This window comes from Hoplias malabaricus, unplaced genomic scaffold (assembly GCF_029633855.1).
Source record: "Hoplias malabaricus isolate fHopMal1 unplaced genomic scaffold, fHopMal1.hap1 scaffold_52, whole genome shotgun sequence".
NCBI lineage: Eukaryota > Metazoa > Chordata > Actinopteri > Characiformes > Erythrinidae > Hoplias > Hoplias malabaricus.
The window spans coordinates 195,537-220,007 of record NW_027100972.1 but is presented as its reverse complement, the minus strand read 5'-3'; the positions used below and the strand labels follow the sequence as shown (position 1 = coordinate 220,007).

The 24,471-nt window shown below is 46.5% G+C and overlaps 71 non-coding genes across 71 annotated transcripts; all 71 read right to left on the bottom strand.

Moving 5' to 3' along the window:
* Positions 1-34: 34 nt before the first annotated feature.
* Positions 35-105, bottom strand: trnag-gcc (transfer RNA glycine (anticodon GCC)). Its single transcript has one exon. It is a non-coding gene; the product is annotated as a tRNA-Gly (tRNA).
* A 1,010-nt stretch (positions 106-1,115) lies between these two features.
* trnas-gcu (transfer RNA serine (anticodon GCU)) lies at positions 1,116-1,186 on the bottom strand. Its single transcript has one exon. It is a non-coding gene; the product is annotated as a tRNA-Ser (tRNA).
* Positions 1,187-1,334: 148 nt separating this feature from the next.
* On the bottom strand, positions 1,335-1,405 carry trnag-gcc (transfer RNA glycine (anticodon GCC)). Its single transcript has one exon. It is a non-coding gene; the product is annotated as a tRNA-Gly (tRNA).
* Positions 1,406-1,546: 141 nt separating this feature from the next.
* On the bottom strand, positions 1,547-1,617 carry trnag-gcc (transfer RNA glycine (anticodon GCC)). The gene has a single exon. It is a non-coding gene; the product is annotated as a tRNA-Gly (tRNA).
* Positions 1,618-2,415: 798 nt separating this feature from the next.
* Positions 2,416-2,486, bottom strand: trnag-gcc (transfer RNA glycine (anticodon GCC)). The gene has a single exon. It is a non-coding gene; the product is annotated as a tRNA-Gly (tRNA).
* Positions 2,487-2,634: 148 nt separating this feature from the next.
* On the bottom strand, positions 2,635-2,705 carry trnag-gcc (transfer RNA glycine (anticodon GCC)). The gene has a single exon. It is a non-coding gene; the product is annotated as a tRNA-Gly (tRNA).
* Positions 2,706-2,853: 148 nt separating this feature from the next.
* Positions 2,854-2,924, bottom strand: trnag-gcc (transfer RNA glycine (anticodon GCC)). The gene has a single exon. It is a non-coding gene; the product is annotated as a tRNA-Gly (tRNA).
* Positions 2,925-3,072: 148 nt separating this feature from the next.
* On the bottom strand, positions 3,073-3,143 carry trnag-gcc (transfer RNA glycine (anticodon GCC)). The gene has a single exon. It is a non-coding gene; the product is annotated as a tRNA-Gly (tRNA).
* Positions 3,144-3,291: 148 nt separating this feature from the next.
* Positions 3,292-3,362, bottom strand: trnag-gcc (transfer RNA glycine (anticodon GCC)). The gene has a single exon. It is a non-coding gene; the product is annotated as a tRNA-Gly (tRNA).
* Positions 3,363-3,510: 148 nt separating this feature from the next.
* trnag-gcc (transfer RNA glycine (anticodon GCC)) lies at positions 3,511-3,581 on the bottom strand. Its single transcript has one exon. It is a non-coding gene; the product is annotated as a tRNA-Gly (tRNA).
* Positions 3,582-3,722: 141 nt separating this feature from the next.
* On the bottom strand, positions 3,723-3,793 carry trnag-gcc (transfer RNA glycine (anticodon GCC)). The gene has a single exon. It is a non-coding gene; the product is annotated as a tRNA-Gly (tRNA).
* Positions 3,794-5,022: 1,229 nt separating this feature from the next.
* On the bottom strand, positions 5,023-5,093 carry trnag-gcc (transfer RNA glycine (anticodon GCC)). The gene has a single exon. It is a non-coding gene; the product is annotated as a tRNA-Gly (tRNA).
* Positions 5,094-5,241: 148 nt separating this feature from the next.
* Positions 5,242-5,312, bottom strand: trnag-gcc (transfer RNA glycine (anticodon GCC)). Its single transcript has one exon. It is a non-coding gene; the product is annotated as a tRNA-Gly (tRNA).
* Positions 5,313-5,453: 141 nt separating this feature from the next.
* Positions 5,454-5,524, bottom strand: trnag-gcc (transfer RNA glycine (anticodon GCC)). The gene has a single exon. It is a non-coding gene; the product is annotated as a tRNA-Gly (tRNA).
* A 141-nt stretch (positions 5,525-5,665) lies between these two features.
* trnas-gcu (transfer RNA serine (anticodon GCU)) lies at positions 5,666-5,736 on the bottom strand. Its single transcript has one exon. It is a non-coding gene; the product is annotated as a tRNA-Ser (tRNA).
* Positions 5,737-5,884: 148 nt separating this feature from the next.
* trnag-gcc (transfer RNA glycine (anticodon GCC)) lies at positions 5,885-5,955 on the bottom strand. Its single transcript has one exon. It is a non-coding gene; the product is annotated as a tRNA-Gly (tRNA).
* Positions 5,956-6,096: 141 nt separating this feature from the next.
* trnag-gcc (transfer RNA glycine (anticodon GCC)) lies at positions 6,097-6,167 on the bottom strand. Its single transcript has one exon. It is a non-coding gene; the product is annotated as a tRNA-Gly (tRNA).
* Positions 6,168-6,308: 141 nt separating this feature from the next.
* On the bottom strand, positions 6,309-6,379 carry trnas-gcu (transfer RNA serine (anticodon GCU)). Its single transcript has one exon. It is a non-coding gene; the product is annotated as a tRNA-Ser (tRNA).
* A 141-nt stretch (positions 6,380-6,520) lies between these two features.
* On the bottom strand, positions 6,521-6,591 carry trnag-gcc (transfer RNA glycine (anticodon GCC)). Its single transcript has one exon. It is a non-coding gene; the product is annotated as a tRNA-Gly (tRNA).
* A 141-nt stretch (positions 6,592-6,732) lies between these two features.
* trnas-gcu (transfer RNA serine (anticodon GCU)) lies at positions 6,733-6,803 on the bottom strand. Its single transcript has one exon. It is a non-coding gene; the product is annotated as a tRNA-Ser (tRNA).
* Positions 6,804-6,951: 148 nt separating this feature from the next.
* On the bottom strand, positions 6,952-7,022 carry trnag-gcc (transfer RNA glycine (anticodon GCC)). The gene has a single exon. It is a non-coding gene; the product is annotated as a tRNA-Gly (tRNA).
* Positions 7,023-7,170: 148 nt separating this feature from the next.
* Positions 7,171-7,241, bottom strand: trnag-gcc (transfer RNA glycine (anticodon GCC)). The gene has a single exon. It is a non-coding gene; the product is annotated as a tRNA-Gly (tRNA).
* Positions 7,242-7,389: 148 nt separating this feature from the next.
* Positions 7,390-7,460, bottom strand: trnag-gcc (transfer RNA glycine (anticodon GCC)). Its single transcript has one exon. It is a non-coding gene; the product is annotated as a tRNA-Gly (tRNA).
* A 148-nt stretch (positions 7,461-7,608) lies between these two features.
* On the bottom strand, positions 7,609-7,679 carry trnag-gcc (transfer RNA glycine (anticodon GCC)). The gene has a single exon. It is a non-coding gene; the product is annotated as a tRNA-Gly (tRNA).
* A 148-nt stretch (positions 7,680-7,827) lies between these two features.
* Positions 7,828-7,898, bottom strand: trnag-gcc (transfer RNA glycine (anticodon GCC)). Its single transcript has one exon. It is a non-coding gene; the product is annotated as a tRNA-Gly (tRNA).
* A 148-nt stretch (positions 7,899-8,046) lies between these two features.
* On the bottom strand, positions 8,047-8,117 carry trnag-gcc (transfer RNA glycine (anticodon GCC)). Its single transcript has one exon. It is a non-coding gene; the product is annotated as a tRNA-Gly (tRNA).
* A 148-nt stretch (positions 8,118-8,265) lies between these two features.
* trnag-gcc (transfer RNA glycine (anticodon GCC)) lies at positions 8,266-8,336 on the bottom strand. The gene has a single exon. It is a non-coding gene; the product is annotated as a tRNA-Gly (tRNA).
* A 148-nt stretch (positions 8,337-8,484) lies between these two features.
* On the bottom strand, positions 8,485-8,555 carry trnag-gcc (transfer RNA glycine (anticodon GCC)). The gene has a single exon. It is a non-coding gene; the product is annotated as a tRNA-Gly (tRNA).
* A 148-nt stretch (positions 8,556-8,703) lies between these two features.
* trnag-gcc (transfer RNA glycine (anticodon GCC)) lies at positions 8,704-8,774 on the bottom strand. The gene has a single exon. It is a non-coding gene; the product is annotated as a tRNA-Gly (tRNA).
* A 148-nt stretch (positions 8,775-8,922) lies between these two features.
* On the bottom strand, positions 8,923-8,993 carry trnag-gcc (transfer RNA glycine (anticodon GCC)). The gene has a single exon. It is a non-coding gene; the product is annotated as a tRNA-Gly (tRNA).
* Positions 8,994-9,141: 148 nt separating this feature from the next.
* Positions 9,142-9,212, bottom strand: trnag-gcc (transfer RNA glycine (anticodon GCC)). Its single transcript has one exon. It is a non-coding gene; the product is annotated as a tRNA-Gly (tRNA).
* A 148-nt stretch (positions 9,213-9,360) lies between these two features.
* On the bottom strand, positions 9,361-9,431 carry trnag-gcc (transfer RNA glycine (anticodon GCC)). The gene has a single exon. It is a non-coding gene; the product is annotated as a tRNA-Gly (tRNA).
* A 148-nt stretch (positions 9,432-9,579) lies between these two features.
* Positions 9,580-9,650, bottom strand: trnag-gcc (transfer RNA glycine (anticodon GCC)). The gene has a single exon. It is a non-coding gene; the product is annotated as a tRNA-Gly (tRNA).
* A 148-nt stretch (positions 9,651-9,798) lies between these two features.
* On the bottom strand, positions 9,799-9,869 carry trnag-gcc (transfer RNA glycine (anticodon GCC)). The gene has a single exon. It is a non-coding gene; the product is annotated as a tRNA-Gly (tRNA).
* Positions 9,870-10,017: 148 nt separating this feature from the next.
* On the bottom strand, positions 10,018-10,088 carry trnag-gcc (transfer RNA glycine (anticodon GCC)). Its single transcript has one exon. It is a non-coding gene; the product is annotated as a tRNA-Gly (tRNA).
* A 141-nt stretch (positions 10,089-10,229) lies between these two features.
* trnag-gcc (transfer RNA glycine (anticodon GCC)) lies at positions 10,230-10,300 on the bottom strand. The gene has a single exon. It is a non-coding gene; the product is annotated as a tRNA-Gly (tRNA).
* A 579-nt stretch (positions 10,301-10,879) lies between these two features.
* Positions 10,880-10,950, bottom strand: trnag-gcc (transfer RNA glycine (anticodon GCC)). The gene has a single exon. It is a non-coding gene; the product is annotated as a tRNA-Gly (tRNA).
* Positions 10,951-11,098: 148 nt separating this feature from the next.
* trnag-gcc (transfer RNA glycine (anticodon GCC)) lies at positions 11,099-11,169 on the bottom strand. The gene has a single exon. It is a non-coding gene; the product is annotated as a tRNA-Gly (tRNA).
* A 148-nt stretch (positions 11,170-11,317) lies between these two features.
* trnag-gcc (transfer RNA glycine (anticodon GCC)) lies at positions 11,318-11,388 on the bottom strand. The gene has a single exon. It is a non-coding gene; the product is annotated as a tRNA-Gly (tRNA).
* Positions 11,389-11,536: 148 nt separating this feature from the next.
* trnag-gcc (transfer RNA glycine (anticodon GCC)) lies at positions 11,537-11,607 on the bottom strand. Its single transcript has one exon. It is a non-coding gene; the product is annotated as a tRNA-Gly (tRNA).
* Positions 11,608-11,755: 148 nt separating this feature from the next.
* On the bottom strand, positions 11,756-11,826 carry trnag-gcc (transfer RNA glycine (anticodon GCC)). The gene has a single exon. It is a non-coding gene; the product is annotated as a tRNA-Gly (tRNA).
* A 798-nt stretch (positions 11,827-12,624) lies between these two features.
* On the bottom strand, positions 12,625-12,695 carry trnag-gcc (transfer RNA glycine (anticodon GCC)). The gene has a single exon. It is a non-coding gene; the product is annotated as a tRNA-Gly (tRNA).
* Positions 12,696-13,062: 367 nt separating this feature from the next.
* On the bottom strand, positions 13,063-13,133 carry trnag-gcc (transfer RNA glycine (anticodon GCC)). Its single transcript has one exon. It is a non-coding gene; the product is annotated as a tRNA-Gly (tRNA).
* Positions 13,134-13,281: 148 nt separating this feature from the next.
* On the bottom strand, positions 13,282-13,352 carry trnag-gcc (transfer RNA glycine (anticodon GCC)). Its single transcript has one exon. It is a non-coding gene; the product is annotated as a tRNA-Gly (tRNA).
* Positions 13,353-13,500: 148 nt separating this feature from the next.
* trnag-gcc (transfer RNA glycine (anticodon GCC)) lies at positions 13,501-13,571 on the bottom strand. The gene has a single exon. It is a non-coding gene; the product is annotated as a tRNA-Gly (tRNA).
* A 148-nt stretch (positions 13,572-13,719) lies between these two features.
* trnag-gcc (transfer RNA glycine (anticodon GCC)) lies at positions 13,720-13,790 on the bottom strand. The gene has a single exon. It is a non-coding gene; the product is annotated as a tRNA-Gly (tRNA).
* A 367-nt stretch (positions 13,791-14,157) lies between these two features.
* trnag-gcc (transfer RNA glycine (anticodon GCC)) lies at positions 14,158-14,228 on the bottom strand. Its single transcript has one exon. It is a non-coding gene; the product is annotated as a tRNA-Gly (tRNA).
* A 148-nt stretch (positions 14,229-14,376) lies between these two features.
* trnag-gcc (transfer RNA glycine (anticodon GCC)) lies at positions 14,377-14,447 on the bottom strand. The gene has a single exon. It is a non-coding gene; the product is annotated as a tRNA-Gly (tRNA).
* A 148-nt stretch (positions 14,448-14,595) lies between these two features.
* trnag-gcc (transfer RNA glycine (anticodon GCC)) lies at positions 14,596-14,666 on the bottom strand. Its single transcript has one exon. It is a non-coding gene; the product is annotated as a tRNA-Gly (tRNA).
* A 141-nt stretch (positions 14,667-14,807) lies between these two features.
* trnag-gcc (transfer RNA glycine (anticodon GCC)) lies at positions 14,808-14,878 on the bottom strand. Its single transcript has one exon. It is a non-coding gene; the product is annotated as a tRNA-Gly (tRNA).
* Positions 14,879-15,457: 579 nt separating this feature from the next.
* Positions 15,458-15,528, bottom strand: trnag-gcc (transfer RNA glycine (anticodon GCC)). The gene has a single exon. It is a non-coding gene; the product is annotated as a tRNA-Gly (tRNA).
* A 367-nt stretch (positions 15,529-15,895) lies between these two features.
* On the bottom strand, positions 15,896-15,966 carry trnag-gcc (transfer RNA glycine (anticodon GCC)). The gene has a single exon. It is a non-coding gene; the product is annotated as a tRNA-Gly (tRNA).
* Positions 15,967-16,114: 148 nt separating this feature from the next.
* Positions 16,115-16,185, bottom strand: trnag-gcc (transfer RNA glycine (anticodon GCC)). Its single transcript has one exon. It is a non-coding gene; the product is annotated as a tRNA-Gly (tRNA).
* A 148-nt stretch (positions 16,186-16,333) lies between these two features.
* Positions 16,334-16,404, bottom strand: trnag-gcc (transfer RNA glycine (anticodon GCC)). The gene has a single exon. It is a non-coding gene; the product is annotated as a tRNA-Gly (tRNA).
* Positions 16,405-16,552: 148 nt separating this feature from the next.
* trnag-gcc (transfer RNA glycine (anticodon GCC)) lies at positions 16,553-16,623 on the bottom strand. The gene has a single exon. It is a non-coding gene; the product is annotated as a tRNA-Gly (tRNA).
* A 360-nt stretch (positions 16,624-16,983) lies between these two features.
* trnag-gcc (transfer RNA glycine (anticodon GCC)) lies at positions 16,984-17,054 on the bottom strand. Its single transcript has one exon. It is a non-coding gene; the product is annotated as a tRNA-Gly (tRNA).
* Positions 17,055-17,421: 367 nt separating this feature from the next.
* Positions 17,422-17,492, bottom strand: trnag-gcc (transfer RNA glycine (anticodon GCC)). The gene has a single exon. It is a non-coding gene; the product is annotated as a tRNA-Gly (tRNA).
* A 360-nt stretch (positions 17,493-17,852) lies between these two features.
* trnag-gcc (transfer RNA glycine (anticodon GCC)) lies at positions 17,853-17,923 on the bottom strand. Its single transcript has one exon. It is a non-coding gene; the product is annotated as a tRNA-Gly (tRNA).
* Positions 17,924-18,509: 586 nt separating this feature from the next.
* On the bottom strand, positions 18,510-18,580 carry trnag-gcc (transfer RNA glycine (anticodon GCC)). The gene has a single exon. It is a non-coding gene; the product is annotated as a tRNA-Gly (tRNA).
* Positions 18,581-18,721: 141 nt separating this feature from the next.
* On the bottom strand, positions 18,722-18,792 carry trnag-gcc (transfer RNA glycine (anticodon GCC)). Its single transcript has one exon. It is a non-coding gene; the product is annotated as a tRNA-Gly (tRNA).
* Positions 18,793-19,364: 572 nt separating this feature from the next.
* trnag-gcc (transfer RNA glycine (anticodon GCC)) lies at positions 19,365-19,435 on the bottom strand. Its single transcript has one exon. It is a non-coding gene; the product is annotated as a tRNA-Gly (tRNA).
* A 367-nt stretch (positions 19,436-19,802) lies between these two features.
* trnag-gcc (transfer RNA glycine (anticodon GCC)) lies at positions 19,803-19,873 on the bottom strand. The gene has a single exon. It is a non-coding gene; the product is annotated as a tRNA-Gly (tRNA).
* Positions 19,874-20,890: 1,017 nt separating this feature from the next.
* Positions 20,891-20,961, bottom strand: trnag-gcc (transfer RNA glycine (anticodon GCC)). The gene has a single exon. It is a non-coding gene; the product is annotated as a tRNA-Gly (tRNA).
* A 360-nt stretch (positions 20,962-21,321) lies between these two features.
* trnag-gcc (transfer RNA glycine (anticodon GCC)) lies at positions 21,322-21,392 on the bottom strand. The gene has a single exon. It is a non-coding gene; the product is annotated as a tRNA-Gly (tRNA).
* Positions 21,393-21,540: 148 nt separating this feature from the next.
* Positions 21,541-21,611, bottom strand: trnag-gcc (transfer RNA glycine (anticodon GCC)). Its single transcript has one exon. It is a non-coding gene; the product is annotated as a tRNA-Gly (tRNA).
* Positions 21,612-21,759: 148 nt separating this feature from the next.
* trnag-gcc (transfer RNA glycine (anticodon GCC)) lies at positions 21,760-21,830 on the bottom strand. Its single transcript has one exon. It is a non-coding gene; the product is annotated as a tRNA-Gly (tRNA).
* A 148-nt stretch (positions 21,831-21,978) lies between these two features.
* Positions 21,979-22,049, bottom strand: trnag-gcc (transfer RNA glycine (anticodon GCC)). Its single transcript has one exon. It is a non-coding gene; the product is annotated as a tRNA-Gly (tRNA).
* A 360-nt stretch (positions 22,050-22,409) lies between these two features.
* Positions 22,410-22,480, bottom strand: trnag-gcc (transfer RNA glycine (anticodon GCC)). The gene has a single exon. It is a non-coding gene; the product is annotated as a tRNA-Gly (tRNA).
* A 586-nt stretch (positions 22,481-23,066) lies between these two features.
* trnag-gcc (transfer RNA glycine (anticodon GCC)) lies at positions 23,067-23,137 on the bottom strand. Its single transcript has one exon. It is a non-coding gene; the product is annotated as a tRNA-Gly (tRNA).
* Positions 23,138-23,497: 360 nt separating this feature from the next.
* trnag-gcc (transfer RNA glycine (anticodon GCC)) lies at positions 23,498-23,568 on the bottom strand. The gene has a single exon. It is a non-coding gene; the product is annotated as a tRNA-Gly (tRNA).
* A 586-nt stretch (positions 23,569-24,154) lies between these two features.
* Positions 24,155-24,225, bottom strand: trnag-gcc (transfer RNA glycine (anticodon GCC)). Its single transcript has one exon. It is a non-coding gene; the product is annotated as a tRNA-Gly (tRNA).
* Positions 24,226-24,471: the final 246 nt, after the last annotated feature.

Here is a 24,471-nt window from a genome sequence, read left to right as displayed (position 1 = left end):
TCTTCAATTTACACCTGGCTTAAAACTGCTGTTTTGCATTGGCCGGGAATCGAACCCGGGCCTCCCGCGTGGCAGGCGAGAATTCTACCACTGAACCACCAATGCTCGACCGAAAGCTGGAGTGAGCCTAAGCCACAATGACGAGCAAATATTTTGCGTGTATGACAGTAGAACACTGATTGATCAATACTCGTTCATGTAGCTAACGTAATTTGTGACTCTTCAATTTACACCTGGCTTAAAACTGCTGTTTTGCATTGGCCGGGAATCGAACCCGGGCCTCCCGCGTGGCAGGCTAGAATTCTACCACTGAACCACCAATGCTTGACCAAAGTGAGCCTAGGCCAAAATAACGAGTAAATATTTTGCATGTATGACAGTAGAACACTGATTGATCCATACTCGTTCATGTAGCTAACGTAATTTGTGACTCTTCAATTTACACCTGGCTTAAAACTGCTGTTTTGCATTGGCCGGGAATCGAACCCGGGCCTCCCGCGTGGCAGGCTAGAATTCTACCACTGAACCACCAATGCTTGACCGAAAGCTGGAGTGAGCCTAAGCCACAATGACGAGTAAATATTTTGCATGTATGACAGTAGAACACTGATTGATCCATACTCGTTCATGTAGCTAACGTAATTTGTGACTCTTAAATTTACACCTGGCTTAAAACTGCTGTTTTGCATTGGCCGGGAATCGAACCCGGGCCTCCCGCGTGGCAGGCGAGAATTCTACCACTGACCCACCAATGCTTGACCGAAAGCTGGAGTGAGCCTAAGCCACAATGACGAGCAAATATTTTGCGTGTATGACAGTAGAACACTGATTGATCAATACTCGTTCATGTAGCTAACGTAATTTGTGACTCTTCAATTTACACCTGGCTTAAAACTGCTGTTTTGCATTGGCCGGGAATCGAACCCGGGCCTCCCGCGTGGCAGGCTAGAATTCTACCACTGAACCACCAATGCTTGACCAAAGTGAGCCTAGGCCAAAATGACGAGTAAATATTTTGCATGTATGACAGTAGAACACTGATTGATCCATACTCGTTCATGTAGCTAACGTAATTTGTGACTCTTCAATTTACACCTGGCTTAAAACTGCTGTTTTGCATTGGCCGGGAATCGAACCCGGGCCTCCCGCGTAGCAGGCGAGAATTCTACCACTGAACCACCAATGCTTGACCGAAAGCTGGAGTGAGCCTAAGCCACAATGACGAGCAAATATTTTGCGTGTATGACAGTAGAACACTGATTGATCAATACTCGTTCATGTAGCTAACGTAATTTGTGACTCTTCAATTTACACCTGGCTTAAAACTGCTGTTTTGCATTGGCCGGGAATCGAACCCGGGCCTCCCGCGTGGCAGGCGAGAATTCTACCACTGAACCACCAATGCTTGACCAAAGTGAACCTAGGCCAAAATGACGAGTAAATATTTTGCATGTATGACAGTAGAACACTGATTGATCCATACTCGTTCATGTAGCTAACGTAATTTGTGACTCTTCAATTTACACCTGGCTTAAAACTGCTGTTTTGCATTGGCCGGGAATCGAACCCGGGCCTCCCGCGTGGCAGGCGAGAATTCTACCACTGAACCACCAATGCTTGACCAAAGTGAGCCTAGGCCAAAATAACGAGTAAATATTTTGCATGTATGACAGTAGAACACTGATTGATCCATACTCGTTCATGTAGCTAACGTAATTTGTGACTCTTCAATTTACACCTGGCTTAAAACTGCTGTTTTGCATTGGCCGGGAATCGAACCCGGGCCTCCCGCGTGGCAGGCTAGAATTCTACCACTGAACCACCAATGCTTGACCGAAAGCTGGAGTGAGCCTAAGCCACAATGACGAGTAAATATTTTGCATGTATGACAGTAGAACACTGATTGATCCATACTCGTTCATGTAGCTAACGTAATTTGTGACTCTTAAATTTACACCTGGCTTAAAACTGCTGTTTTGCATTGGCCGGGAATCGAACCCGGGCCTCCCGCGTGGCAGGCGAGAATTCTACCACTGACCCACCAATGCTTGACCGAAAGCTGGAGTGAGCCTAAGCCACAATGACGAGCAAATATTTTGCGTGTATGACAGTAGAACACTGATTGATCAATACTCGTTCATGTAGCTAACGTAATTTGTGACTCTTCAATTTACACCTGGCTTAAAACTGCTGTTTTGCATTGGCCGGGAATCGAACCCGGGCCTCCCGCGTGGCAGGCGAGAATTCTACCACTGAACCACCAATCCTTGACCGAAAGCTGGAGTGAGCCTAAGCCACAATGACGAGCAAATATTTTGCGTGTATGACAGTAGAACACTGATTGATCAATACTCGTTCATGTAGCTAACGTAATTTGTGACTCTTCAATTTACACCTGGCTTAAAACTGCTGTTTTGCATTGGCCGGGAATCGAACCCGGGCCTCCCGCGTGGCAGGCGAGAATTCTACCACTGAACCACCAATGCTTGACCGAAAGCTGGAGTGAGCCTAAGCCACAATGACGAGCAAATATTTTGCGTGTATGGCAGTAGAACACTGATTGATCAATACTCGTTCATGTAGCTAACGTAATTTGTGACTCTTCAATTTACACCTGGCTTAAAACTGCTGTTTTGCATTGGCCGGGAATCGAACCCGGGCCTCCCGCGTGGCAGGCGAGAATTCTACCACTGAACCACCAATGCTTGACCGAAAGCTGGAGTGAGCCTAAGCCACAATGACGAGCAAATATTTTGCGTGTATGACAGTAGAACACTGATTGATCAATACTCGTTCATGTAGCTAACGTAATTTGTGACTCTTCAATTTACACCTGGCTTAAAACTGCTGTTTTGCATTGGCCGGGAATCGAACCCGGGCCTCCCGCGTGGCAGGCGAGAATTCTACCACTGAACCACCAATGCTTGACCGAAAGCTGGAGTGAGCCTAAGCCACAATGACGAGCAAATATTTTGCGTGTATGACAGTAGAACACTGATTGATCAATACTCGTTCATGTAGCTAACGTAATTTGTGACTCTTCAATTTACACCTGGCTTAAAACTGCTGTTTTGCATTGGCCGGGAATCGAACCCGGGCCTCCCGCGTGGCAGGCGAGAATTCTACCACTGAACCACCAATGCTTGACCGAAAGCTGGAGTGAGCCTAAGCCACAATGACGAGCAAATATTTTGCGTGTATGACAGTAGAACACTGATTGATCAATACTCGTTCATGTAGCTAACGTAATTTGTGACTCTTCAATTTACACCTGGCTTAAAACTGCTGTTTTGCATTGGCCGGGAATCGAACCCGGGCCTCCCGCGTGGCAGGCGAGAATTCTACCACTGAACCACCAATGCTTGACCGAAAGCTGGAGTGAGCCTAAGCCACAATGACGAGCAAATATTTTGCGTGTATGGCAGTAGAACACTGATTGATCAATACTCGTTCATGTAGCTAACGTAATTTGTGACTCTTCAATTTACACCTGGCTTAAAACTGCTGTTTTGCATTGGCCGGGAATCGAACCCGGGCCTCCCGCGTGGCAGGCGAGAATTCTACCACTGAACCACCAATGCTTGACCAAAGTGAGCCTAGGCCAAAATGACGAGTAAATATTTTGCATGTATGACAGTAGAACACTGATTGATCCATACTCGTTCATGTAGCTAACGTAATTTGTGACTCTTCAATTTACACCTGGCTTAAAACTGCTGTTTTGCATTGGCCGGGAATCGAACCCGGGCCTCCCGCGTGGCAGGCGAGAATTCTACCACTGAACCACCAATGCTTGACCAAAGTGAGCCTAGGCCAAAATGACGAGTAAATATTTTGCATGTATGACAGTAGAACACTGATTGATCCATACTCGTTCATGTAGCTAACGTAATTTGTGACTCTTCAATTTACACCTGGCTTAAAACTGCTGTTTTGGATTGGCCGGGAATCGAACCCGGGCCTCCCGCGTGGCAGGCGAGAATTCTACCACTGAACCACCAATGCTCGACCGAAAGCTGGAGTGAGCCTAAGCCACAATGACGAGCAAATATTTTGCGTGTATGACATTAGAACACTGATTGATCAATACTCGTTCATGTAGCTAACGTAATTTGTGACTCTTCAATTTACACCTGGCTTAAAACTGCTGTTTTGCATTGGCCGGGAATCGAACCCGGGCCTCCCGCGTGGCAGGCTAGAATTCTACCACTGAACCACCAATGCTTGACCGAAAGCTGGAGTGAGCCTAAGCCACAATGACGAGCAAATATTTTGCGTGTATGACAGTAGAACACTGATTGATCAATACTCGTTCATGTAGCTAACGTAATTTGTGACTCTTCAATTTACACCTGGCTTAAAACTGCTGTTTTGCATTGGCCGGGAATCGAACCCGGGCCTCCCGCGTGGCAGGCGAGGATTCTACCACTGAACCACCAATGCTTGACCGAAAGCTGGAGTGAGCCTAAGCCACAATGACGAGCAAATATTTTGCGTGTATGACAGTAGAACACTGATTGATCAATACTCGTTCATGTAGCTAACGTAATTTGTGACTCTTCAATTTACACCTGGCTTAAAACTGCTGTTTTGCATTGGCCGGGAATCGAACCCGGGCCTCCCGCGTGGCAGGCGAGGATTCTACCACTGAACCACCAATGCTCGACCGAAAGCTGGAGTGAGCCTAAGCCACAATGACGAGCAAATATTTTGCGTGTATGACATTAGAACACTGATTGATCAATACTCGTTCATGTAGCTAACGTAATTTGTGACTCTTCAATTTACACCTGGCTTAAAACTGCTGTTTTGCATTGGCCGGGAATCGAACCCGGGCCTCCCGCGTGGCAGGCTAGAATTCTACCACTGAACCACCAATGCTTGACCAAAGTGAGCCTAGGCCAAAATAACGAGTAAATATTTTGCATGTATGACAGTAGAACAATGATTGATCCATACTCGTTCATGCAGCTAACGTAATTTGTGACTCTTCAATTTACACCTGGCTTAAAATTGCTGTTTTGCATTGGCCGGGAATCGAACCCGGGCCTCCCGCGTGGCAGGCGAGAATTCTACCACTGAACCACCAATGCTTGACCGAAAGCTGGAGTGAGCCTAAGCCACAATGACGAGCAAATATTTTGCGTGTATGACAGTAGAACACTGATTGATCAATACTCGTTCATGTAGCTAACGTAATTTGTGACTCTTCAATTTACACCTGGCTTAAAACTGCTGTTTTGCATTGGCCGGGAATCGAACCCGGGCCTCCCGCGTGGCAGGCGAGAATTCTACCACTGAACCACCAATGCTTGACCAAAGTGAGCCTAGGCCAAAATGACGAGTAAATATTTTGCATGTATGACAGTAGAACACTGATTGATCCATACTCGTTCATGTAGCTAACGTAATTTGTGACTCTTCAATTTACACCTGGCTTAAAACTGCTGATTTGCATTGGCCGGGAATCGAACCCGGGCCTCCCGCGTGGCAGGCGAGAATTCTACCACTGAACCACCAATGCTTGACCAAAGTGAGCCTAGGCCAAAATGACGAGTAAATATTTTGCATGTATGACAGTAGAACACTGATTGATCCATACTCGTTCATGTAGCTAACGTAATTTGTGACTCTTAAATTTACACCTGGCTTAAAACTGCTGTTTTGCATTGGCCGGGAATCGAACCCGGGCCTCCCGCGTAGCAGGCGAGAATTCTACCACTGAACCACCAATGCTTGACCGAAAGCTGGAGTGAGCCTAAGCCACAATGACGAGCAAATATTTTGCGTGTATGACAGTAGAACACTGATTGATCAATACTCGTTCATGTAGCTAACGTAATTTGTGACTCTTCAATTTACACCTGGCTTAAAACTGCTGTTTTGCATTGGCCGGGAATCGAACCCGGGCCTCCCGCGTGGCAGGCGAGAATTCTACCACTGAACCACCAATGCTTGACCAAAGTGAACCTAGGCCAAAATGACGAGTAAATATTTTGCATGTATGACAGTAGAACACTGATTGATCCATACTCGTTCATGTAGCTAACGTAATTTGTGACTCTTCAATTTACACCTGGCTTAAAACTGCTGTTTTGCATTGGCCGGGAATCGAACCCGGGCCTCCCGCGTGGCAGGCGAGAATTCTACCACTGAACCACCAATGCTTGACCAAAGTGAGCCTAGGCCAAAATGACGAGTAAATATTTTGCATGTATGACAGTAGAACACTGATTGATCCATACTCGTTCATGTAGCTAACGTAATTTGTGACTCTTCAATTTACACCTGGCTTAAAACTGCTGTTTTGCATTGGCCGGGAATCGAACCCGGGCCTCCCGCGTAGCAGGCGAGAATTCTACCACTGAACCACCAATGCTTGACCAAAGTGAACCTAGGCCAAAATGACGAGTAAATATTTTGCATGTATGACAGTAGAACACTGATTGATCCATACTCGTTCATGTAGCTAACGTAATTTGTGACTCTTCAATTTACACCTGGCTTAAAACTGCTGTTTTGCATTGGCCGGGAATCGAACCCGGGCCTCCCGCGTGGCAGGCGAGAATTCTACCACTGAACCACCAATGCTTGACCAAAGTGAGCCTAGGCCAAAATGACGAGTAAATATTTTGCATGTATGACAGTAGAACACTGATTGATCCATACTCGTTCATGTAGCTAACGTAATTTGTGACTCTTCAATTTACACCTGGCTTAAAACTGCTGTTTTGCATTGGCCGGGAATCGAACCCGGGCCTCCCGCGTAGCAGGCGAGAATTCTACCACTGAACCACCAATGCTTGACCGAAAGCTGGAGTGAGCCTAAGCCACAATGACGAGCAAATATTTTGCGTGTATGACAGTAGAACACTGATTGATCAATACTCGTTCATGTAGCTAACGTATTTTGTGACTCTTCAATTTACACCTGGCTTAAAACTGCTGTTTTGCATTGGCCGGGAATCGAACCCGGGCCTCCCGCGTGGCAGGCGAGAATTCTACCACTGAACCACCAATGCTTGACCGAAAGCTGGAGTGAGCCTAAGCCACAATGACGAGCAAATATTTTGCGTGTATGACAGTAGAACACTGATTGATCAATACTCGTTCATGTAGCTAACGTAATTTGTGACTCTTCAATTTACACCTGGCTTAAAACTGCTGTTTTGCATTGGCCGGGAATCGAACCCGGGCCTCCCGCGTGGCAGGCGAGAATTCTACCACTGAACCACCAATGCTTGACCGAAAGCTGGAGTGAGCCTAAGCCACAATGACGAGCAAATATTTTGCGTGTATGACAGTAGAACACTGATTGATCAATACTCGTTCATGTAGCTAACGTAATTTGTGACTCTTCAATTTACACCTGGCTTAAAACTGCTGTTTTGCATTGGCCGGGAATCGAACCCGGGCCTCCCGCGTGGCAGGCGAGAATTCTACCACTGAACCACCAATGCTTGACCGAAAGCTGGAGTGAGCCTAAGCCACAATGACGAGCAAATATTTTGCGTGTATGACAGTAGAACACTGATTGATCAATACTCGTTCATGTAGCTAACGTAATTTGTGACTCTTCAATTTACACCTGGCTTAAAACTGCTGTTTTGCATTGGCCGGGAATCGAACCCGGGCCTCCCGCGTGGCAGGCGAGAATTCTACCACTGAACCACCAATGCTTGACCGAAAGCTGGAGTGAGCCTAAGCCACAATGACGAGCAAATATTTTGCGTGTATGACAGTAGAACACTGATTGATCAATACTCGTTCATGTAGCTAACGTAATTTGTGACTCTTCAATTTACACCTGGCTTAAAACTGCTGTTTTGCATTGGCCGGGAATCGAACCCGGGCCTCCCGCGTGGCAGGCGAGAATTCTACCACTGAACCACCAATGCTTGACCGAAAGCTGGAGTGAGCCTAAGCCACAATGACGAGCAAATATTTTGCGTGTATGGCAGTAGAACACTGATTGATCAATACTCGTTCATGTAGCTAACGTAATTTGTGACTCTTCAATTTACACCTGGCTTAAAACTGCTGTTTTGCATTGGCCGGGAATCGAACCCGGGCCTCCCGCGTGGCAGGCGAGAATTCTACCACTGAACCACCAATGCTTGACCGAAAGCTGGAGTGAGCCTAAGCCACAATGACGAGCAAATATTTTGCGTGTATGACAGTAGAACACTGATTGATCAATACTCGTTCATGTAGCTAACGTAATTTGTGACTCTTCAATTTACACCTGGCTTAAAACTGCTGTTTTGCATTGGCCGGGAATCGAACCCGGGCCTCCCGCGTGGCAGGCGAGAATTCTACCACTGAACCACCAATGCTTGACCGAAAGCTGGAGTGAGCCTAAGCCACAATGACGAGCAAATATTTTGCGTGTATGACAGTAGAACACTGATTGATCAATACTCGTTCATGTAGCTAACGTAATTTGTGACTCTTCAATTTACACCTGGCTTAAAACTGCTGTTTTGCATTGGCCGGGAATCGAACCCGGGCCTCCCGCGTGGCAGGCGAGAATTCTACCACTGAACCACCAATGCTTGACCGAAAGCTGGAGTGAGCCTAAGCCACAATGACGAGCAAATATTTTGCGTGTATGGCAGTAGAACACTGATTGATCAATACTCGTTCATGTAGCTAACGTAATTTGTGACTCTTCAATTTACACCTGGCTTAAAACTGCTGTTTTGCATTGGCCGGGAATCGAACCCGGGCCTCCCGCGTGGCAGGCGAGAATTCTACCACTGAACCACCAATGCTTGACCGAAAGCTGGAGTGAGCCTAAGCCACAATGACGAGCAAATATTTTGCGTGTATGACAGTAGAACACTGATTGATCAATACTCGTTCATGTAGCTAACGTAATTTGTGACTCTTCAATTTACACCTGGCTTAAAACTGCTGTTTTGCATTGGCCGGGAATCGAACCCGGGCCTCCCGCGTGGCAGGCGAGAATTCTACCACTGAACCACCAATGCTTGACCGAAAGCTGGAGTGAGCCTAAGCCACAATGACGAGCAAATATTTTGCGTGTATGGCAGTAGAACACTGATTGATCAATACTCGTTCATGTAGCTAACGTAATTTGTGACTCTTCAATTTACACCTGGCTTAAAACTGCTGTTTTGCATTGGCCGGGAATCGAACCCGGGCCTCCCGCGTGGCAGGCGAGAATTCTACCACTGAACCACCAATGCTTGACTGAAAGCTGGAGTGAGCCTAAGCCACAATGACGAGCAAATATTTTGCGTGTATGACAGTAGAACACTGATTGATCAATACTCGTTCATGTAGCTAACGTAATTTGTGACTCTTCAATTTACACCTGGCTTAAAACTGCTGTTTTGCATTGGCCGGGAATCGAACCCGGGCCTCCCGCGTGGCAGGCGAGAATTCTACCACTGAACCACCAATGCTTGACCGAAAGCTGGAGTGAGCCTAAGCCACAATGACGAGCAAATATTTTGCGTGTATGACAGTAGAACACTGATTGATCAATACTCGTTCATGTAGCTAACGTAATTTGTGACTCTTCAATTTACACCTGGCTTAAAACTGCTGTTTTGCATTGGCCGGGAATCGAACCCGGGCCTCCCGCGTGGCAGGCGAGAATTCTACCACTGAACCACCAATGCTTGACCGAAAGCTGGAGTGAGCCTAAGCCACAATGACGAGCAAATATTTTGCGTGTATGGCAGTAGAACACTGATTGATCAATACTCGTTCATGTAGCTAACGTAATTTGTGACTCTTCAATTTACACCTGGCTTAAAACTGCTGTTTTGCATTGGCCGGGAATCGAACCCGGGCCTCCCGCGTGGCAGGCGAGAATTCTACCACTGAACCACCAATGCTTGACCGAAAGCTGGAGTGAGCCTAAGCCACAATGACGAGCAAATATTTTGCGTGTATGACAGTAGAACACTGATTGATCAATACTCGTTCATGTAGCTAACGTAATTTGTGACTCTTCAATTTACACCTGGCTTAAAACTGCTGTTTTGCATTGGCCGGGAATCGAACCCGGGCCTCCCGCGTGGCAGGCGAGAATTCTACCACTGAACCACCAATGCTTGACCAAAGTGAGCCTAGGCCAAAATGACGAGTAAATATTTTGCATGTATGACAGTAGAACACTGATTGATCCATACTCGTTCATGTAGCTAACGTAATTTGTGACTCTTCAATTTACACCTGGCTTAAAACTGCTGTTTTGCATTGGCCGGGAATCGAACCCGGGCCTCCCGCGTGGCAGGCGAGAATTCTACCACTGAACCACCAATGCTTGACCAAAGTGAGCCTAGGCCAAAATGACGAGTAAATATTTTGCATGTATGACAGTAGAACACTGATTGATCCATACTCGTTCATGTAGCTAACGTAATTTGTGACTCTTCAATTTACACCTGGCTTAAAACTGCTGTTTTGGATTGGCCGGGAATCGAACCCGGGCCTCCCGCGTGGCAGGCGAGAATTCTACCACTGAACCACCAATGCTCGACCGAAAGCTGGAGTGAGCCTAAGCCACAATGACGAGCAAATATTTTGCGTGTATGACATTAGAACACTGATTGATCAATACTCGTTCATGTAGCTAACGTAATTTGTGACTCTTCAATTTACACCTGGCTTAAAACTGCTGTTTTGCATTGGCCGGGAATCGAACCCGGGCCTCCCGCGTGGCAGGCTAGAATTCTACCACTGAACCACCAATGCTTGACCGAAAGCTGGAGTGAGCCTAAGCCACAATGACGAGTAAATATTTTGCATGTATGACAGTAGAACACTGATTGATCCATACTCGTTCATGCAGCTAACGTAATTTGTGACTCTTCAATTTACACCTGGCTTAAAATTGCTGTTTTGCATTGGCCGGGAATCGAACCCGGGCCTCCCGCGTGGCAGGCGAGAATTCTACCACTGAACCACCAATGCTTGACCGAAAGCTGGAGTGAGCCTAAGCCACAATGACGAGCAAATATTTTGCGTGTATGACAGTAGAACACTGATTGATCAATACTCGTTCATGTAGCTAACGTAATTTGTGACTCTTCAATTTACACCTGGCTTAAAACTGCTGTTTTGCATTGGCCGGGAATCGAACCCGGGCCTCCCGCGTGGCAGGCGAGAATTCTACCACTGAACCACCAATGCTTGACCGAAAGCTGGAGTGAGCCTAAGCCACAATGACGAGCAAATATTTTGCGTGTATGACAGTAGAACACTGATTGATCAATACTCGTTCATGTAGCTAACGTAATTTGTGACTCTTCAATTTACACCTGGCTTAAAACTGCTGTTTTGCATTGGCCGGGAATCGAACCCGGGCCTCCCGCGTGGCAGGCGAGAATTCTACCACTGAACCACCAATGCTCGACCGAAAGCTGGAGTGAGCCTAAGCCACAATGACGAGCAAATATTTTGCGTGTATGACAGTAGAACACTGATTGATCAATACTCGTTCATGTAGCTAACGTAATTTGTGACTCTTCAATTTACACCTGGCTTAAAACTGCTGTTTTGCATTGGCCGGGAATCGAACCCGGGCCTCCCGCGTGGCAGGCGAGAATTCTACCACTGAACCACCAATGCTCGACCGAAAGCTGGAGTGAGCCTAAGCCACAATGACGAGCAAATATTTTGCGTGTATGACATTAGAACACTGATTGATCAATACTCGTTCATGTAGCTAACGTAATTTGTGACTCTTCAATTTACACCTGGCTTAAAACTGCTGTTTTGCATTGGCCGGGAATCGAACCCGGGCCTCCCGCGTGGCAGGCGAGAATTCTACCACTGAACCACCAATGCTCGACCGAAAGCTGGAGTGAGCCTAAGCCACAATGACGAGCAAATATTTTGCGTGTATGACATTAGAACACTGATTGATCAATACTCGTTCATGTAGCTAACGTAATTTGTGACTCTTCAATTTACACCTGGCTTAAAACTGCTGTTTTGCATTGGCCGGGAATCGAACCCGGGCCTCCCGCGTGGCAGGCTAGAATTCTACCACTGAACCACCAATGCTTGACCAAAGTGAGCCTAGGCCAAAATAACGAGTAAATATTTTGCATGTATGACAGTAGAACACTGATTGATCCATACTCGTTCATGTAGCTAACGTAATTTGTGACTCTTAAATTTACACCTGGCTTAAAACTGCTGTTTTGCATTGGCCGGGAATCAAACCCGGGCCTCCCGCGTGGCAGGCGAGAATTCTACCACTGAACCACCAATGCTTGACCGAAAGCTGGAGTGAGCCTAAGCCACAATGACGAGCAAATATTTTGCGTGTATGACAGTAGAACACTGATTGATCAATACTCGTTCATGTAGCTAACGTAATTTGTGACTCTTCAATTTACACCTGGCTTAAAACTGCTGTTTTGCATTGGCCGGGAATCGAACCCGGGCCTCCCGCGTGGCAGGCTAGAATTCTACCACTGAACCACCAATGCTTGACTGAAAGCTGGAGTGAGCCTAAGCCACAATGACGAGTAAATATTTTGCATGTATGACAGTAGAACACTGATTGATCCATACTCGTTCATGCAGCTAACGTAATTTGTGACTCTTCAATTTACACCTGGCTTAAAATTGCTGTTTTGCATTGGCCGGGAATCGAACCCGGGCCTCCCGCGTGGCAGGCGAGAATTCTACCACTGAACCACCAATGCTTGACCGAAAGCTGGAGTGAGCCTAAGCCACAATGACGAGCAAATATTTTGCGTGTATGACAGTAGAACACTGATTGATCAATACTCGTTCATGTAGCTAACGTAATTTGTGACTCTTCAATTTACACCTGGCTTAAAACTGCTGTTTTGCATTGGCCGGGAATCGAACCCGGGCCTCCCGCGTGGCAGGCTAGAATTCTACCACTGAACCACCAATGCTTGACCGAAAGCTGGAGTGAGCCTAAGCCACAATGACGAGTAAATATTTTGCATGTATGACAGTAGAACACTGATTGATCCATACTCGTTCATGCAGCTAACGTAATTTGTGACTCTTCAATTTACACCTGGCTTAAAATTGCTGTTTTGCATTGGCCGGGAATCGAACCCGGGCCTCCCGCGTGGCAGGCGAGAATTCTACCACTGAACCACCAATGCTTGACCGAAAGCTGGAGTGAGCCTAAGCCACAATGACGAGCAAATATTTTGCGTGTATGACAGTAGAACACTGATTGATCAATACTCGTTCATGTAGCTAACGTAATTTGTGACTCTTCAATTTACACCTGGCTTAAAACTGCTGTTTTGCATTGGCCGGGAATCGAACCCGGGCCTCCCGCGTGGCAGGCGAGAATTCTACCACTGAACCACCAATGCTTGACCGAAAGCTGGAGTGAGCCTAAGCCACAATGACGAGCAAATATTTTGCGTGTATGACAGTAGAACACTGATTGATCAATACTCGTTCATGTAGCTAACGTAATTTGTGACTCTTCAATTTACACCTGGCTTAAAACTGCTGTTTTGCATTGGCCGGGAATCGAACCCGGGCCTCCCGCGTGGCAGGCGAGAATTCTACCACTGAACCACCAATGCTCGACCGAAAGCTGGAGTGAGCCTAAGCCACAATGACGAGCAAATATTTTGCGTGTATGACAGTAGAACACTGATTGATCAATACTCGTTCATGTAGCTAACGTAATTTGTGACTCTTCAATTTACACCTGGCTTAAAACTGCTGTTTTGCATTGGCCGGGAATCGAACCCGGGCCTCCCGCGTGGCAGGCGAGAATTCTACCACTGAACCACCAATGCTCGACCGAAAGCTGGAGTGAGCCTAAGCCACAATGACGAGCAAATATTTTGCGTGTATGACATTAGAACACTGATTGATCAATACTCGTTCATGTAGCTAACGTAATTTGTGACTCTTCAATTTACACCTGGCTTAAAACTGCTGTTTTGCATTGGCCGGGAATCGAACCAGGGCCTCCCGCGTGGCAGGCTAGAATTCTACCACTGAACCACCAATGCTTGACCGAAAGCTGGAGTGAGCCTAAGCCACAATGACGAGCAAATATTTTGCGTGTATGACAGTAGAACACTGATTGATCAATACTCGTTCATGTAGCTAACGTAATTTGTGACTCTTCAATTTACACCTGGCTTAAAACTGCTGTTTTGCATTGGCCGGGAATCGAACCCGGGCCTCCCGCGTGGCAGGCGAGAATTCTACCACTGAACCACCAATGCTTGACCGAAAGCTGGAGTGAGCCTAAGCCACAATGACGAGCAAATATTTTGCGTGTATGGCAGTAGAACACTGATTGATCAATACTCGTTCATGTAGCTAACGTAATTTGTGACTCTTCAATTTACACCTGGCTTAAAACTGCTGTTTTGCATTGGCCGGGAATCGAACCCGGGCCTCCCGCGTGGCAGGCGAGAATTCTACCACTGAACCACCAATGCTTGACCGAAAGCTGGAGTGAGCCTAAGCCACAATGACGAGCAAATATTTTGCGTGTATGACAGTAGAACACTGATTGATCAATACTCGTTCATGTAGCTAACGTAATTTGTGACTCTTCAATTTACACCTGGCTTAAAACTGCTGTTTTGCATTGGCCGGGAATCGAACCCGGGCCTCCCGCGTGGCAGGCGAGAATTCTACCACTGAACCACCAATGCTTGACCAAAGTGAGCCTAGGCCAAAATGACGAGTAAATATTTTGCATGTATGACAGTAGAACACTGATTGATCCATACTCGTTCATGTAGCTAACGTAATTTGTGACTCTTCAATTTACACCTGGCTTAAAACTGCTGTTTTGCATTGGCCGGGAATCGAACCCGGGCCTCCCGCGTGGCAGGCGAGAATTCTACCACTGAACCACCAATGCTTGACCAAAGTGAGCCTAGGCCAAAATGACGAGTAAATATTTTGCATGTATGACAGTAGAACACTGATTGATCCATACTCGTTCATGTAGCTAACGTAATTTGTGACTCTTCAATTTACACCTGGCTTAAAACTGCTGTTTTGGATTGGCCGGGAATCGAACCCGGGCCTCCCGCGTGGCAGGCGAGAATTCTACCACTGAACCACCAATGCTCGACCGAAAGCTGGAGTGAGCCTAAGCCACAATGACGAGCAAATATTTTGCGTGTATGACATTAGAACACTGATTGATCAATACTCGTTCATGTAGCTAACGTAATTTGTGACTCTTCAATTTACACCTGGCTTAAAACTGCTGTTTTGCATTGGCCGGGAATCGAACCCGGGCCTCCCGCGTGGCAGGCTAGAATTCTACCACTGAACCACCAATGCTTGACCGAAAGCTGGAGTGAGCCTAAGCCACAATGACGAGTAAATATTTTGCATGTATGACAGTAGAACACTGATTGATCCATACTCGTTCATGCAGCTAACGTAATTTGTGACTCTTCAATTTACACCTGGCTTAAAATTGCTGTTTTGCATTGGCCGGGAATCGAACCCGGGCCTCCCGCGTGGCAGGCGAGAATTCTACCACTGAACCACCAATGCTTGACCGAAAGCTGGAGTGAGCCTAAGCCACAATGACGAGCAAATATTTTGCGTGTATGACAGTAGAACACTGATTGATCAATACTCGTTCATGTAGCTAACGTAATTTGTGACTCTTCAATTTACACCTGGCTTAAAACTGCTGTTTTGCATTGGCCGGGAATCGAACCCGGGCCTCCCGCGTGGCAGGCTAGAATTCTACCACTGAACCACCAATGCTTGACCGAAAGCTGGAGTGAGCCTAAGCCACAATGACGAGTAAATATTTTGCATGTATGACAGTAGAACACTGATTGATCCATACTCGTTCATGCAGCTAACGTAATTTGTGACTCTTCAATTTACACCTGGCTTAAAATTGCTGTTTTGCATTGGCCGGGAATCGAACCCGGGCCTCCCGCGTGGCAGGCGAGAATTCTACCACTGAACCACCAATGCTTGACCGAAAGCTGGAGTGAGCCTAAGCCACAATGACGAGCAAATATTTTGCGTGTATGACAGTAGAACACTGATTGATCAATACTCGTTCATGTAGCTAACGTAATTTGTGACTCTTCAATTTACACCTGGCTTAAAACTGCTGTTTTGCATTGGCCGGGAATCGAACCCGGGCCTCCCGCGTGGCAGGCGAGAATTCTACCACTGAACCACCAATGCTTGACCGAAAGCTGGAGTGAGCCTAAGCCACAATGACGAGCAAATATTTTGCGTGTATGACAGTAGAACACTGATTGATCAATACTCGTTCATGTAGCTAACGTAATTTGTGACTCTTCAATTTACACCTGGCTTAAAACTGCTGTTTTGCATTGGCCGGGAATCGAACCCGGGCCTCCCGCGTGGCAGGCGAGAATTCTACCACTGAACCACCAATGCTCGACCGAAAGCTGGAGTGAGCCTAAGCCACAATGACGAGCAAATATTTTGCGTGTATGACAGTAGAACACTGATTGATCAATACTCGTTCATGTAGCTAACGTAATTTGTGACTCTTCAATTTACACCTGGCTTAAAACTGCTGTTTTGCATTGGCCGGGAATCGAACCCGGGCCTCCCGCGTGGCAGGCGAGAATTCTACCACTGAACCACCAATGCTCGACCGAAAGCTGGAGTGAGCCTAAGCCACAATGACGAGCAAATATTTTGCGTGTATGACATTAGAACACTGATTGATCAATACTCGTTCATGTAGCTAACGTAATTTGTGACTCTTCAATTTACACCTGGCTTAAAACTGCTGTTTTGCATTGGCCGGGAATCGAACCAGGGCCTCCCGCGTGGCAGGCTAGAATTCTACCACTGAACCACCAATGCTTGACCAAAGTGAGCCTAGGCCAAAATAACGAGTAAATATTTTGCATGTATGACAGTAGAACACTGATTGATCCATACTCGTTCATGTAGCTAACGTAATTTGTGACTCTTAAATTTACACCTGGCTTAAAACTGCTGTTTTGCATTGGCCGGGAATCGAACCCGGGCCTCCCGCGTGGCAGGCGAGAATTCTACCACTGAACCACCAATGCTTGACCGAAAGCTGGAGTGAGCCTAAGCCACAATGACGAGCAAATATTTTGCGTGTATGACAGTAGAACACTGATTGATCAATACTCGTTCATGTAGCTAACGTAATTTGTGACTCTTCAATTTACACCTGGCTTAAAACTGCTGTTTTGCATTGGCCGGGAATCGAACCCGGGCCTCCCGCGTGGCAGGCGAGAATTCTACCACTGACCCACCAATGCTTGACCGAAAGCTGGAGTGAGCCTAAGCCACAATGACGAGCAAATATTTTGCGTGTATGACAGTAGAACACTGATTGATCAATACTCGTTCATGTAGCTAACGTAATTTGTGACTCTTCAATTTACACCTGGCTTAAAACTGCTGTTTTGCATTGGCCGGGAATCGAACCCGGGCCTCCCGCGTGGCAGGCGAGAATTCTACCACTGAACCACCAATGCTCGACCGAAAGCTGGAGTGAGCCTAAGCCACAATGACGAGCAAATATTTTGCGTGTATGACATTAGAACACTGATTGATCAATACTCGTTCATGTAGCTAACGTAATTTGTGACTCTTCAATTTACACCTGGCTTAAAACTGCTGTTTTGCATTGGCCGGGAATCGAACCCGGGCCTCCCGCGTGGCAGGCTAGAATTCTACCACTGAACCACCAATGCTTGACCAAAGTGAGCCTAGGCCAAAATAACGAGTAAATATTTTGCATGTATGACAGTAGAACACTGATTGATCCATACTCGTTCATGCAGCTAACGTAATTTGTGACTCTTCAATTTACACCTGGCTTAAAATTGCTGTTTTGCATTGGCCGGGAATCGAACCCGGGCCTCCCGCGTGGCAGGCGAGAATTCTACCACTGAACCACCAATGCTTGACCGAAAGCTGGAGTGAGCCTAAGCCACAATGACGAGCAAATATTTTGCGTGTATGACAGTAGAACACTGATTGATCAATACTCGTTCATGTAGCTAACGTAATTTGTGACTCTTCAATTTACACCTGGCTTAAAACTGCTGTTTTGCATTGGCCGGGAATCGAACCCGGGCCTCCCGCGTGGCAGGCTAGAATTCTACCACTGAACCACCAATGCTTGACCGAAAGCTGGAGTGAGCCTAAGCCACAATGACGAGTAAATATTTTGCATGTATGACAGTAGAACACTGATTGATCCATACTCGTTCATGTAGCTAACGTAATTTGTGACTCTTAAATTTACACCTGGCTTAAAACTGCTGTTTTGCATTGGCCGGGAATCGAACCCGGGCCTCCCGCGTGGCAGGCGAGAATTCTACCACTGACCCACCAATGCTTGACCGAAAGCTGGAGTGAGCCTAAGCCACAATGACGAGCAAATATTTTGCGTGTATGACAGTAGAACACTGATTGATCAATACTCGTTCATGTAGCTAACGTAATTTGTGACTCTTCAATTTACACCTGGCTTAAAACTGCTGTTTTGCATTGGCCGGGAATCGAACCCGGGCCTCCCGCGTGGCAGGCGAGAATTCTACCACTGAACCACCAATGCTTGACCAAAGTGAGCCTAGGCCAAAATGACGAGTAAATATTTTGCATGTATGACAGTAGAACACTGATTGATCCATACTCGTTCATGTAGCTAACGTAATTTGTGACTCTTCAATTTACACCTGGCTTAAAACTGCTGTTTTGCATTGGCCGGGAATCGAACCCGGGCCTCCCGCGTGGCAGGCGAGAATTCTACCACTGAACCACCAATGCTTGACCAAAGTGAGCCTAGGCCAAAATGACGAGTAAATATTTTGCATGTATGACAGTAGAACACTGATTGATCCATACTCGTTCATGTAGCTAACGTAATTTGTGACTCTTCAATTTACACCTGGCTTAAAACTGCTGTTTTGGATTGGCCGGGAATCGAACCCGGGCCTCCCGCGTGGCAGGCGAGAATTCTACCACTGAACCACCAATGCTCGACCGAAAGCTGGAGTGAGCCTAAGCCACAATGACGAGCAAATATTTTGCGTGTATGACATTAGAACACTGATTGATCAATACTCGTTCATGTAGCTAACGTAATTTGTGACTCTTCAATTTACACCTGGCTTAAAACTGCTGTTTTGCATTGGCCGGGAATCGAACCCGGGCCTCCCGCGTGGCAGGCTAGAATTCTACCACTGAACCACCAATGCTTGACCAAAGTGAGCCTAGGCCAAAATAACGAGTAAATATTTTGCATGTATGACAGTAGAACACTGATTGATCCATACTCGTTCATGTAGCTAACATAATTTGTGACTCTTAAATTTACACCTGGCTTAAAACTGCTGTTTTGCATTGGCCGGGAATCGAACCCGGGCCTCCCGCGTGGCAGGCGAGAATTCTACCACTGAACCACCAATGCTTGACCGAAAGCTGGAGTGAGCCTAAGCCACAATGACGAGCAAATATTTTGCGTGTATGACAGTAGAACACTGATTGATCAATACTCGTTCATGTAGCTAACGTAATTTGTGACTCTTCAATTTACACCTGGCTTAAAACTGCTGTTTTGCATTGGCCGGGAATCGAACCCGGGCCTCCCGCGTGGCAGGCTAGAATTCTACCACTGAACCACCAATGCTTGACCGAAAGCTGGAGTGAGCCTAAGCCACAATGACGAGTAAATATTTTGCATGTATGACAGTAGAACACTGATTGATCCATACTCGTTCATGCAGCTAACGTAATTTGTGACTCTTCAATTTACACCTGGCTTAAAATTGCTGTTTTGCATTGGCCGGGAATCGAACCCGGGCCTCCCGCGTGGCAGGCGAGAATTCTACCACTGAACCACCAATGCTTGACCGAAAGCTGGAGTGAGCCTAAGCCACAATGACGAGCAAATATTTTGCGTGTATGACAGTAGAACACTGATTGATCAATACTCGTTCATGTAGCTAACGTAATTTGTGACTCTTCAATTTACACCTGGCTTAAAACTGCTGTTTTGGATTGGCCGGGAATCGAACCCGGGCCTCCCGCGTGGCAGGCGAGAATTCTACCACTGAACCACCAATGCTCGACCGAAAGCTGGAGTGAGCCTAAGCCACAATGACGAGCAAATATTTTGCGTGTATGACATTAGAACACTGATTGATCAATACTCGTTCATGTAGCTAACGTAATTTGTGACTCTTCAATTTACACCTGGCTTAAAACTGCTGTTTTGCATTGGCCGGGAATCGAACCCGGGCCTCCCGCGTGGCAGGCTAGAATTCTACCACTGAACCACCAATGCTTGACCAAAGTGAGCCTAGGCCAAAATAACGAGTAAATATTTTGCATGTATGACAGTAGAACACTGATTGATCCATACTCGTTCATGTAGCTAACATAATTTGTGACTCTTAAATTTACACCTGGCTTAAAACTGCTGTTTTGCATTGGCCGGGAATCGAACCCAGGCCTCCCGCGTGGCAGGCGAGAATTCTACCACTGAACCACCAATGCTTGACCGAAAGCTGGAGTGAGCCTAAGCCACAATGACGAGCAAATATTTTGCGTGTATGACAGTAGAACACTGATTGATCAATACTCGTTCATGTAGCTAACGTAATTTGTGACTCTTCAATTTACACCTGGCTTAAAACTGCTGTTTTGCATTGGCCGGGAATCGAACCCGGGCCTCCCGCGTGGCAGGCTAGAATTCTACCACTGAACCACCAATGCTTGACCGAAAGCTGGAGTGAGCCTAAGCCACAATGACGAGTAAATATTTTGCATGTATGACAGTAGAACACTGATTGATCCATACTCGTTCATGCAGCTAACGTAATTTGTGACTCTTCAATTTACACCTGGCTTAAAATTGCTGTTTTGCATTGGCCGGGAATCGAACCCGGGCCTCCCGCGTGGCAGGCGAGAATTCTACCACTGAACCACCAATGCTTGACCGAAAGCTGGAGTGAGCCTAAGCCACAATGACGAGCAAATATTTTGCGTGTATGACAGTAGAACACTGATTGATCAATACTCGTTCATGTAGCTAACGTAATTTGTGACTCTTCAATTTACACCTGGCTTAAAACTGCTGTTTTGCATTGGCCGGGAATCGAACCCGGGCCTCCCGCGTGGCAGGCTAGAATTCTACCACTGAACCACCAATGCTTGACCAAAGTGAGCCTAGGCCAAAATAACGAGTAAATATTTTGCATGTATGACAGTAGAACACTGATTGATCCATACTCGTTCATGCAGCTAACGTAATTTGTGACTCTTCAATTTACACCTGGCTTAAAATTGCTGTTTTGCATTGGCCGGGAATCGAACCCGGGCCTCCCGCGTGGCAGGCGAGAATTCTACCACTGAACCACCAATGCTTGACCGAAAGCTGGAGTGAGCCTAAGCCACAATGACGAGCAAATATTTTGCGTGTATGACAGTAGAACACTGATTGATCAATACTCGTTCATGTAGCTAACGTAATTTGTGACTCTTCAATTTACACCTGGCTTAAAACTGCTGTTTTGCATTGGCCGGGAATCGAACCCGGGCCTCCCGCGTGGCAGGCGAGAATTCTACCACTGAACCACCAATGCTTGACCGAAAGCTGGAGTGAGCCTAAGCCACAATGACGAGCAAATATTTTGCGTGTATGACAGTAGAACACTGATTGATCAATACTCGTTCTTGTAGCTAACGTAATTTGTGACTCTTCAATTTACACCTGGCTTAAAACTGCTGTTTTGCATTGGCCGGGAATCGAACCCGGGCCTCCCGCGTGGCAGGCGAGAATTCTACCACTGAACCACCAATGCTCGACCGAAAGCTGGAGTGAGCCTAAGCCACAATGACGAGCAAATATTTTGCGTGTATGACAGTAGAACACTGATTGATCAATACTCGTTCATGTAGCTAACGTAATTTGTGACTCTTCAATTTACACCTGGCTTAAAACTGCTGTTTTGCATTGGCCGGGAATCGAACCCGGGCCTCCCGCGTGGCAGGCGAGAATTCTACCACTGAACCACCAATGCTCGACCGAAAGCTGGAGTGAGCCTAAGCCACAATGACGAGCAAATATTTTGCGTGTATGACATTAGAACACTGATTGATCAATACTCGTTCATGTAGCTAACGTAATTTGTGACTCTTCAATTTACACCTGGCTTAAAACTGCTGTTTTGCATTGGCCGGGAATCGAACCCGGGCCTCCCGCGTGGCAGGCTAGAATTCTACCACTGAACCACCAATGCTTGACCAAAGTGAGCCTAGGCCAAAATAACGAGTAAATATTTTGCATGTATGACAGTAGAACACTGATTGATCCATACTCGTTCATGTAGCTAACGTAATTTGTGACTCTTAAATTTACACCTGGCTTAAAACTGCTGTTTTGCATTGGCCGGGAATCGAACCCGGGCCTCCCGCGTGGCAGGCGAGAATTCTACCACTGAACCACCAATGCTTGACCGAAAGCTGGAGTGAGCCTAAGCCACAATGACGAGCAAATATTTTGCGTGTATGACAGTAGAACACTGATTGATCAATACTCGTTCATGTAGCTAACGTAATTTGTGACTCTTCAATTTACACCTGGCTTAAAACTGCTGTTTTGCATTGGCCGGGAATCGAACCCGGGCCTCCCGCGTGGCAGACTAGAATTCTACCACTGAACCACCAATGCTTGACCGAAAGCTGGAGTGAGCCTAAGCCACAATGACGAGTAAATATTTTGCATGTATGACAGTAGAACACTGATTGATCCATACTCGTTCATGTAGCTAACGTAATTTGTGACTCTTAAATTTACACCTGGCTTAAAACTGCTGTTTTGCATTGGCCGGGAATCGAACCCGGGCCTCCCGCGTGGCAGGCGAGAATTCTACCACTGACCCACCAATGCTTGACCGAAAGCTGGAGTGAGCCTAAGCCACAATGACGAGCAAATATTTTGCGTGTATGACAGTAGAACACTGATTGATCAATACTCGTTCATGTAGCTAACGTAATTTGTGACTCTTCAATTTACACCTGGCTTAAAACTGCTGTTTTGCATTGGCCGGGAATCGAACCCGGGCCTCCCGCGTGGCAGGCGAGAATTCTACCACTGAACCACCAATGCTTGACCAAAGTGAGCCTAGGCCAAAATGACGAGTAAATATTTTGCATGTATGACAGTAGAACACTGATTGATCCATACTCGTTCATGTAGCTAACGTAATTTGTGACTCTTCAATTTACACCTGGCTTAAAACTGCTGTTTTGCATTGGCCGGGAATCGAACCCGGGCCTCCCGCGTGGCAGGCTAGAATTCTACCACTGAACCACCAATGCTTGACCGAAAGCTGGAGTGAGCCTAAGCCACAATGACGAGTAAATATTTTGCATGTATGACAGTAGAACACTGATTGATCCATACTCGTTCATGCAGCTAACGTAATTTGTGACTCTTCAATTTACACCTGGCTTAAAATTGCTGTTTTGCATTGGCCGGGAATCGAACCCGGGCCTCCCGCGTGGCAGGCGAGAATTCTACCACTGAACCACCAATGCTTGACCGAAAGCTGGAGTGAGCCTAAGCCACAATGACGAGCAAATATTTTGCGTGTATGACAGTAGAACACTGATTGATCCATACTCGTTCATGTAGCTAACGTAATTTGTGACTCTTCAATTTACACCTGGCTTAAAACTGCTGTTTTGCATTGGCCGGGAATCGAACCCGGGCCTCCCGCGTGGCAGGCTAGAATTCTACCACTGAACCACCAATGCTTGACCGAAAGCTGGAGTGAGCCTAAGCCACAATGACGAGTAAATATTTTGCATGTATGACAGTAGAACACTGATTGATCCATACTCGTTCATGTAGCTAACGTAATTTGTGACTCTTAAATTTACACCTGGCTTAAAACTGCTGTTTTGCATTGGCCGGGAATCGAACCCGGGCCTCCCGCGTGGCAGGCGAGAATTCTACCACTGACCCACCAATGCTTGACCGAAAGCTGGAGTGAGCCTAAGCCACAATGACGAGCAAATATTTTGCGTGTATGACAGTAGAACACTGATTGATCAATACTCGTTCATGTAGCTAACGTAATTTGTGACTCTTCAATTTACACCTGGCTTAAAACTGCTGTTTTGCATTGGCCGGGAATCGAACCCGGGCCTCCCGCGTGGCAGGCGAGAATTCTACCACTGAACCACCAATGCTTGACCAAAGTGAGCCTAGGCCAAAATGACGAGTAAATATTTTGCATGTATGACAGTAGAACACTGATTGATCCATACTCGTTCATGTAGCTAACGTAATTTGTGACTCTTCAATTTACACCTGGCTTAAAACTGCTGTTTTGCATTGGCCGGGAATCGAACCCGGGCCTCCCGCGTGGCAGGCTAGAATTCTACCACTGAACCACCAATGCTTGACCGAAAGCTGGAGTGAGCCTAAGCCACAAT